The sequence below is a fragment of the Pristiophorus japonicus genome, chromosome 5 (assembly GCF_044704955.1).
Source record: "Pristiophorus japonicus isolate sPriJap1 chromosome 5, sPriJap1.hap1, whole genome shotgun sequence".
NCBI lineage: Eukaryota > Metazoa > Chordata > Chondrichthyes > Pristiophoridae > Pristiophorus > Pristiophorus japonicus.
The window spans coordinates 138,720,341-138,728,940 of NC_091981.1; the positions used below are offsets into that span (position 1 = coordinate 138,720,341).

An 8,600-nucleotide genomic window follows, 5' to 3' on the forward strand; every position below is an offset into this window, starting at 1 on the left:
TCTTTTCTAGTTTGGTGAGTTTCAAAGCCATACTTCCTTTGTAACTTGAGCTGTGCCCAGCCAGGAGACATGAACTTGGGTAAGGTATCCATTTTGTTTCTTTCAACAATGCAGCCTTTCCATATAATCTACACTTTTAACATTTATATATACACAGAATCAATTTTATCATTACTAAACACTTTTATTCTTACAGTCACCACACCTTGAGGGGGAAGTATCCTTATTGACCCCTCATATGGTTTATCTCCTATCATATCACATATCATAAATATTGAGGGGGTTCTGATAGCTCTGCTGTTTATGTTTCTGTGAGGTGGATGACCGCTGTATAATGGGTTTTAAACATAGAGAGAGAGAGAGAAAGTGGGTGGCCTGACTCAGTCCCCACCTCGTAAGGTGTATGCCACACGTGGGGGATTTACTATAGTACAATAACATCTCCAGCGGAGACCCTCCCCTTCCCGTATCTTCAGTGCACCGTCACTTCTCGAAGCACATTGATGATTGATGCTGTTGATGAGTCATGCTGCAGTTCCTGTTTCTCCATCTTCCCTCGGCTTCGGTCGTGACCAGTATCGTCCTGACAATCCTGAGGATCCGTAACATGGTCTGTGGGAAACAAGATCAGTGCAGTGTTTACACTTTGGCAGTTTTTAAACTGATTAATGTGAAACCATTCTTGTACTTAACGCCCTTTTTCCCCGGTAATTGAATCAAATAAACCGCGGGGTTCAATCGGTCTATAATCTTATGCGGTCCCCACCACCCGGGTTCGAAGGCAGCTTCTTTTTCTCATAATTTGGAATCATTACTGAGTCTCCCACCTCGTATTCAAAGGGACGTACTTTCTTGTCAAAGTACCTTTTAAATTGTCTTATTGACTTCCCCAATTTGGTGGCCACAAATCAATTGATCTGATTGGTGTGATCTACCACTTGTTCCAGCCACTTGCAACTACATGGTTTCATTGTTAGGGGACTCATCCCTGTTAGTGTCAGCTGGCCTGGTGTTCTCATGAGCCTCCCCGTCATGGCCTGATATGTGGAGATCCCTGTTGTTCTATGAGGTGTGGACCTTATTGCCATTAAGCACATTGGCAGCATGTTAGCCCATTGAGTGGGGGTGGTCCGCACACAATTTTTTTAACATTAACTTGAGGGTCCTGTTCCCCCTTTCGACCCCTCCGGATGACTGGGGGTGGTGAGCAATATGTAATTTGTGTTTTATTCCCCACATTTCCTGCAGGTGAGTACAAATTTTACCGATAAAGTGTGAACCTTGATCACTGTCCACTTGTACTGGTACTCTCCACCTACAAAACACATGATTCAATAGTGTTTTGGCTGCTGTGATTGTGGTGTTGGAGTGGCAGGGGAATACTTCGATCCATTTAGTGAATTGATCCACCACCACTAGGGCATGCTGAAAATTGCCTTGCAGCTGTGGAAGTGGCCCAATGAAGTCTATCTGGAGGTGAGTCCATGGCCCTTGAGGTGGGGGTGTGCTTTGAAGCAAAGCTCGGTTAGTGCATGCGGGAGGATTGTGTTGCAGGCACGGTGGGCATCGTGCCACATATTGGTTGATTGCTTCCCTCATGGAAGGCCACCAAGCTGTGCATGCTACCTTATAGAAGGCTATGAGAGCCGAATAGTGCCCTGCTGTGGGGTGGGAGTGAAAGAGGGAGAGCAGTTCCTGACCCCACTCTGGTGGAACACACACCACCGGGCAGACGTTTGGCTTTCTTTTGAACATCAGCAACTGCTCATCTGAGTCAGGGGCAGTGGCTAGTAGGTATTGGGAGCCTAGGCTGTTGGTTGAGGAAGGGGTCTGCCTTCCTCGTGCCAGACGCTTACAACAGCATATGACCAGTATTGCTGCAGCAGGGATTTTAAATCTAGGTGATCTGTTGGGGAGGCCTTGCTAACAGCATTGCAGGGCTCAACAACTATATCCTCTATCTCCCCATCAATCGCAGTGTCCTTGGCTGCTCTGTCTGCTCTGGAATTTCCCTCACTATGTGGACCCCCTTTTCTATGGGCTGCTACCTTTCCTATGAAGCATGGTTGGCATCGCTGTTTAATGTATGACCAGAGCAGGCGTAACCAGGGCCCATGGACCAGGGCCTTACTGTCTATCGTAAAATAGTCATTTTTGTGGTATAGGGGCAAGGAGAGCATGGTGTTTAGAGCATAGGTACTATCTGACCAAATATTCACGGGTCTCTCTGAGGTTTCCTTCACAGCGGTTAGAAATGCAGCGATTTCTGCATATTGTGAAGACTGTCTATTGCATCTTCAATGTGACATGAGGCCCCATCGATACAGACATCTAGGGCATCCTGTATGGGCTCTTTGTGCACAGGATGGGTCTCAAAGTTAATCAGAGGTAACGGACATTCATGCGGATCCCCTTCATAGATCAGAAATTGAGGCAGCAAGGTGGTGAGTTTGGAAATTGTATCAATGTCTCTTTCCATAAATTCCAATGTCCATTTGCTAAGGCTCTGCGAGGAAACTAGCGAATCTCCAGGTTTCATCAGTAGTTTCAGAGGTGTGTGTCCGCTGTGCAGGTTTGTAGCCTGTAACCCAGTAATATAAGTAAAATGATGTACTGCCCAGTATACGGCCAGTAGGTGGCACTAGCATGCAGTATACGTCTTTTCTGCCCCTGCAGGATTCGAGACGCATATGCAATTGGCTGTAGTCGATCAGCTCGCATTTGGCACAGAACTGCAGTGAGGCTTTGCTCTGTGGCTCCGACCTCTAAATGGAAGGGCCACGGGGGATCGGGAGAAATCAGACATGCGGCCTGTGTCAGTGCAATTTTTAATTTAACCACGGACTGGGTGTGAGCATCAGTCCATTCCGGACGTATGTTATCACCCTGCAGTTTTATCAAATCATACAGGGGCTTTGCACATTCTGCAAAGCCCGGGATAAAGTTCCTTTGGTACCCCACCAAACCCAAGAATGATTGTAGGGCTGTTTTTGAAGTGGGTAATGGCAGTCGCTGTATTATCTCCACCTTATGAGAGTCGGGGGATGATCTCTCTGGAGAAATGGACACTCCTAGAAAGGTGACCCGTTCTTTTACTAATTGAGCCTTACGGGGATTCACTTTTAGTCCCGCCTGAGCCAACAATGTCAAAAGTTCGTGCAAAAGGGACAGATGCTCCTCCATGCTGTCGGTTGCCAGCAGTAGGTCGTCTATGTACGGCAGCAAGCAGGTAGGGCGGGAAAAGTCTTTTAAAATTGCAGCCATTCTTTTGTGGAATATTGTGGGGGCATTGTGGAACTCCTGAGGCGGGCATGTCCAGGTGTAGCTCTGGTCCTCAAATGTGAACGCGAATTTGTACAGGTCTTCCCTTTTAACAGGGATACTCCAGAATCCATTGGTGATGTCTAGGGTTGAGAAGTACTTGGAACCAGCAGGAATTTGAGATAAGATGGTGGGAGTTTCTCTTACTACCGGTGAGCAGGTTGGTGTTACGGAATTTAACTTTCTGTAATCAATAGTCAGTCGCCAGTTGCTATCAGGCTTTTTAACCGGCCATGTGGGTGAATTGGTCGTGAAAGTGCCTGTCCTAACAACACCCTGCTTGACTAGGGATTTTATGGTGTCTCAGATGTAAGGGTGACTTTTCTTGGAATGGGGTACTGTTTGGTGTATGAGTGGGGGGGTTCCTCAATAGTCTCTTCGCCTGCCATTTTTCCACAGTCATGCTTGCATGTGGCAAACACTGCAAGTAGTTCCTGAGTTAGTTTTGCCACAGCTTCATTTTTGCTCCATGGAGGGTCATACTCAGATGGCTTTTTAATAGCAAAATCCAAATGAGCATCTGAAATATCTAGCACTCTCGCATTATCTCTCAATCCCATCCAAACACAGTCCCGATTGTAATCTATCACCACGCCATACTGATCCAACACATCAGTCCCTATAATTCCCCTTCCATCGGGGCTGGTCATCAGCATCGGTGCTGGGACCTTACAGGTGAGGTCTCTCAACTGAAGTTAAGTGGCCTGCTCTGTATATGCGGTGGTTGTATCACCATTAAATCTTTAAGGGTCATACAACCCTTGCCCGCCACTGCATGGCGTTCAGGGTATGGGGTGTGGATGATGGTAATGGCTGAGCCAGTATCGATAAGCATAACCTGCTGCCAACCCCCTTTTAAGACATCAAGGACTACTGATCTTCCGCTACCATCACGTCAGAACCCCACTTCCGACCAATCTTTGGGGGCCGAACCCCATCATAGGGTGGATCCTTGAAGAGGTCTCTTTACTGAGTGTGCATCGGCGATTGCATGCACCGGTAAATTATTTTGCAACCCCCCCACCCCCCTGCCGTGGCAACTTGGGTCTGTATGAGAGTTATCAACTGGTCCAATCATTGATCCATCCCAAAGGGTTTGGATTCATCCCTCGAGAGGTATCTATGCATTACACCGTGGTCTAATGCTGGTCTGGGTCTGCTGCAGTCTTTTGCTGGGTGGCCTGCCTTCTTACAATTAAAGCACTGTCCCTTAAAGGGGTGACACCTAGATCCCTCCACGATTGACACTGGTTTATTTGCGGTAGGTGGTGACTTCACCTTTAACTGGTCTTTTACTACCTCCCAGGCTATTTGAGCGTTGGTCCCTATATCTGTCCACTGATCGGTGGGCCTCATGGCTATGCCCAGGGTGGTTTTAACTAAAGAGTGGAGTTGGGTCAGGAACATTGATTTAAATTGTTCCCGATTCTTTCCTACTGTAGCATTTGCGGGTGCCTGGTTCTGGGTACGTTGATAGATATCATACAGGCGATTACTGAAGGCTCTAGAGGTCTCTTCTGAGCACTGTTTGGTCTGATTAAGCAGAGCCACTAATTTAAGTTTTGGATCCCTAAATGGTTTAGGATCTCGGTCATGAGTGCATCGGCTGCTGTGCCAGGCTGGAGGACTGCATCTGGCAGATTATCTTTTAGGGAAGTGGAACAGGCCAAGAGGAGGACTCGTGTTAAGTCTCTCTCTTCCAACTCGGGGTGAGCCCTCCTGAAATTTGCCCACCTCCTATTAACTTCCAGTGAGTCGTCCCCATCATTAATGGGCCCCAACTCGTAGCTACACGCCGTGGCGTCAGCACCAGATATGGGCCATGAGTCGGTATGGTTACTGGTAATGTGATCAAGCGCATGACATCGTAAAGAAGTGGTTACTGCTCCTACGATTGGCCCTCGTGTCTCCAAGGTATCCCATCCTTCACCACCCTCCTGGGGATTATACTGACTGCTTTCCTCTTCCCAATCTGTTTCCCATTTGTCTCTGTCTGTTGTCTCTGTTATGGCTCCTCATGTTACCGTGGACACCAGGGCCTGCCGCTCCCCTAAGTTACTTTTTAGCCTCGCTATTTCTAGTTGGCACTGGGAATGATCTGCCTCCCAATGTGGCTTCTTAATTACTTCCATTAATGCTCCCGTAGCATCTTCTATCTCTTGCTGGAGCCCCAAGTTTTCCAATTTATATTTTTTTAACTCTAATTTGTTTTCATTCGCTTCAACGATGGCTGCTGTGGCATTTAAATTTGAAAGGCTTAGCAACAAAGCTGCCTGTTCGGCCCCTCTTTCTAATTGCTTAATACTGTGGTATAATTTCTTGTCTGAAATGTTGTATTTCTCCCCCCTTTAACTGCCGGATAAGTTGAAGGCATTCTTCCTTTTGCTCTTTTATATTTTGAATCTCCTTTTCGTTTAGTCGAACCTCTTTAAATGTGATTCTTTTAAAACTTGCATCTCTTTTGCCCTTTGTTCTTTTAAATCTTGTATCTCTTTCCTTAAATTTTGAAGCTCTTTTGCATCCTGCCTCATTAATTCCTCATCTCTCTGAGTGCAGAATGCCAAGAAACCCTTTACTCGTTTTGGCCTTAGCTCTCCTTGATTTACTTTCTCCTGGATAAATGCCACGAGCTCCACAAAGGACGCATGTTGGTCCTTACAGAAGTACGCTGCCTGTGCCTGTAACTCTTGCATGTCCTTTAAGGGTACCTTTTTGTATTCTTTCTCCTCATAGACTGCCTGTATATCTTTTGCTGGCTTTCTGTACATGACCGATCCCTTTATTTTGTGTCTTTTGAATCTAACTGCTGGTGGGTCCCTACTTAAACAGTTCCAACTATTGAGACAACTGCTCCATAAGACGCAACTTCTCCCAATCCGTTTAAAAGTTTAGAATTTACACTTCACAACACAAGTTAAAATCGCAACTCCCGAGATTTCCAATTGTTCAAAAGAATGATCAAGAGCTGTCTCGCCAGATCCCAGACGAGCCCCCAATTTGTAAGATTTCTAAATCTCTGGCATTAAATTGACAGCAAGACCAATTATTTTAAAACAATTTTAAAACACACACACATGCAAATAGCCTATCGAACACAACAGCAGTCTATTATTATCCTATGGACTCTACCTTGTTACAACAGATACAATAAAAAGGTATACTTTACTTCCCTCTGGCAAAGCACAAGCACATGGCATTCATCCTTACTTCTGCTGTGGAAGGAGGTTCCTCCTTTGCCATGTGCTAAGGAGAAGAGAGAGAGACCCAGCAATCTTTGGCATGACTTTTTATAACCTTTAAGGCCATTCTTTCTCAGAAAGCCTCAGCATTGGGTCTTGGTTCGCCTGAGTGCTGAGAGTATTCTTACACCGCCTGAGTGCTGATTTTAACGCCAGGCGATAGGTACAGGCTCAAACTGCCAAATTCAGTTTTTATGCCCAAAGCTGAGTAAGCAGCGCTAAAAAGTGGCATTGCACACTCATCCCTGGGCCAGAGCTCAGAAGGCCTACTGAATTTTGCAGCGGGAGGCTGCCGACGTGCTAGCTGAAAAACGAGAAAAGGGAAGAAAGAAAACTTCAAATCTCTCCGACCCACACACAAACCTTCCCACTGTTACAACTAATGGAAAAATTAAGAAATAAATAAAGAAAAAAATGTACCTTGCTCTCTGGGCGATTCCGCCTTCGTTCCTCTGTTTACTCACCACTTTTTTCAGGCTGTAAGAATGCCTGCCGGGAAGGCCGCTGTTCAAACTAAATATTGAAATAAGAGACGCCAAGAAGGCGTTGCATGTTGGATGACATCACCATGCAGGTGGCATTAGCTCGCGCAGCGTTAGCTCTTAGCGCTTCTGCCAAAGAGCCGACTGAATTTCTGCACAGGCGTGGACACCACTTATTGTCGAAGGTAGGCCTTTGCCGCCCATTAGCCACCTTCCGCTGGTGGTAACGGGTGGCGGTAGAAACGGAATTTCAACCCCTAAAAGCTTTAATGAGAAGCAATCCCAGTGTATGTTAAAGTTTCAGGTATTTTTAAAATAACATTTACATTTCCTCACTTTCTGCACAGTGCACAGTAGTTTGGAAGTGGGAATTATGAATTATGAATTGGATTCGCACGATAAAAGCTAAATTTGTATGGGGCGAAAATTGCCCACCGCTGAAAACAGGGCGTAGCACCACAGTGGATGCGGTGGCCTCTTGATCAAAATTCCACTCTTTGGCTTTTTTGAGGGGCAGATCGGAAGTCGGTCATAATGAAGGCAGTTATGCTGCGGTGAGCACACTAGAGGGGCGGAAGTTGGGGGTGAGCAGAGTGGCCGCCGCTGTCAGTCATCAGCCTAGCGTTGATGACGTCATCATGGCACCGCGTCACCACGGCTCTCCCCTTCACTTAAAGGAGTGGAATTTTTTAAATGGCGGCCATTACATGAAAAATCGGCATCCATTGCACTCCGCATCATGGCCACCGATTTCAGGTGGTAACAGGCCTTAAGGAAAGGGGCAATTTTGCCTCGTATGTATTTTAAAGGCTGTTGTAATGAAGTAATGTAGTAATTTAAATGAATGAAAGACAATCTGTTTTCTGATTGGAGGACCAAGCCCATGTGAACCCAGGTAAACTTCCGCACAGGCTGTACTCCCTGGGATCTGTGGGCCATTACACTGCCCTCCAGCATGCAGCATCAGAAAGCAAGTTTACAAAGGCGGGCCGCCATCAGGTAGGGGCGTATTGTTTTTGCAGGTCCGCGGTATACTCCAGAGCTACGCCATGGATCGCAATTTTTGGGCCATTGTTTTCAAATACAGTAAATACATATTCAATGGCGCTTCTCGGCCTTTTGGCTAAGATCATGCGTAACTGACCTGACAGGGGAGTAGCCACCATGACCTCCGGGTGGTTCTCCCTGGATCAGGAAGGTATATGCTTGCTTTTTTGGAAACAGGAGGTGGGTGGGGTGGCTTGATCCATCCACCTCCACGGAGGTGTGTGGGGGACCTGACCCATCCACCTCCATGGCACGAACCTGGTATTGCAGTACTTCCAGGAACGGTGCAGTGGCTCTAGGCCTTTTGGCTAAGAGCATTGGCGCAGAGTGATCCTTGGCGTGTGCAAGGTGACCTCTGGCGTTTGTGATTTGACAAAGAATTGGAACGATTGGCTATGAATTAAAAAAAAAAAAAATAAATAAATAAATACCTATTCAATGGTGCAGTTATACTTGACATACTGGTCTGAGACTGATGCTTGTTACACTGGATTCATACTGTCACTAGAGT

The 8,600-nt window shown here is 46.4% G+C and overlaps 1 pseudogene; it reads left to right on the plus strand.

The window, feature by feature from the left end:
- Positions 1-8,145: 8,145 nt before the first annotated feature.
- On the plus strand, positions 8,146-8,384 carry LOC139264913 (U2 spliceosomal RNA; annotated as a pseudogene).
- Positions 8,385-8,600: the final 216 nt, after the last annotated feature.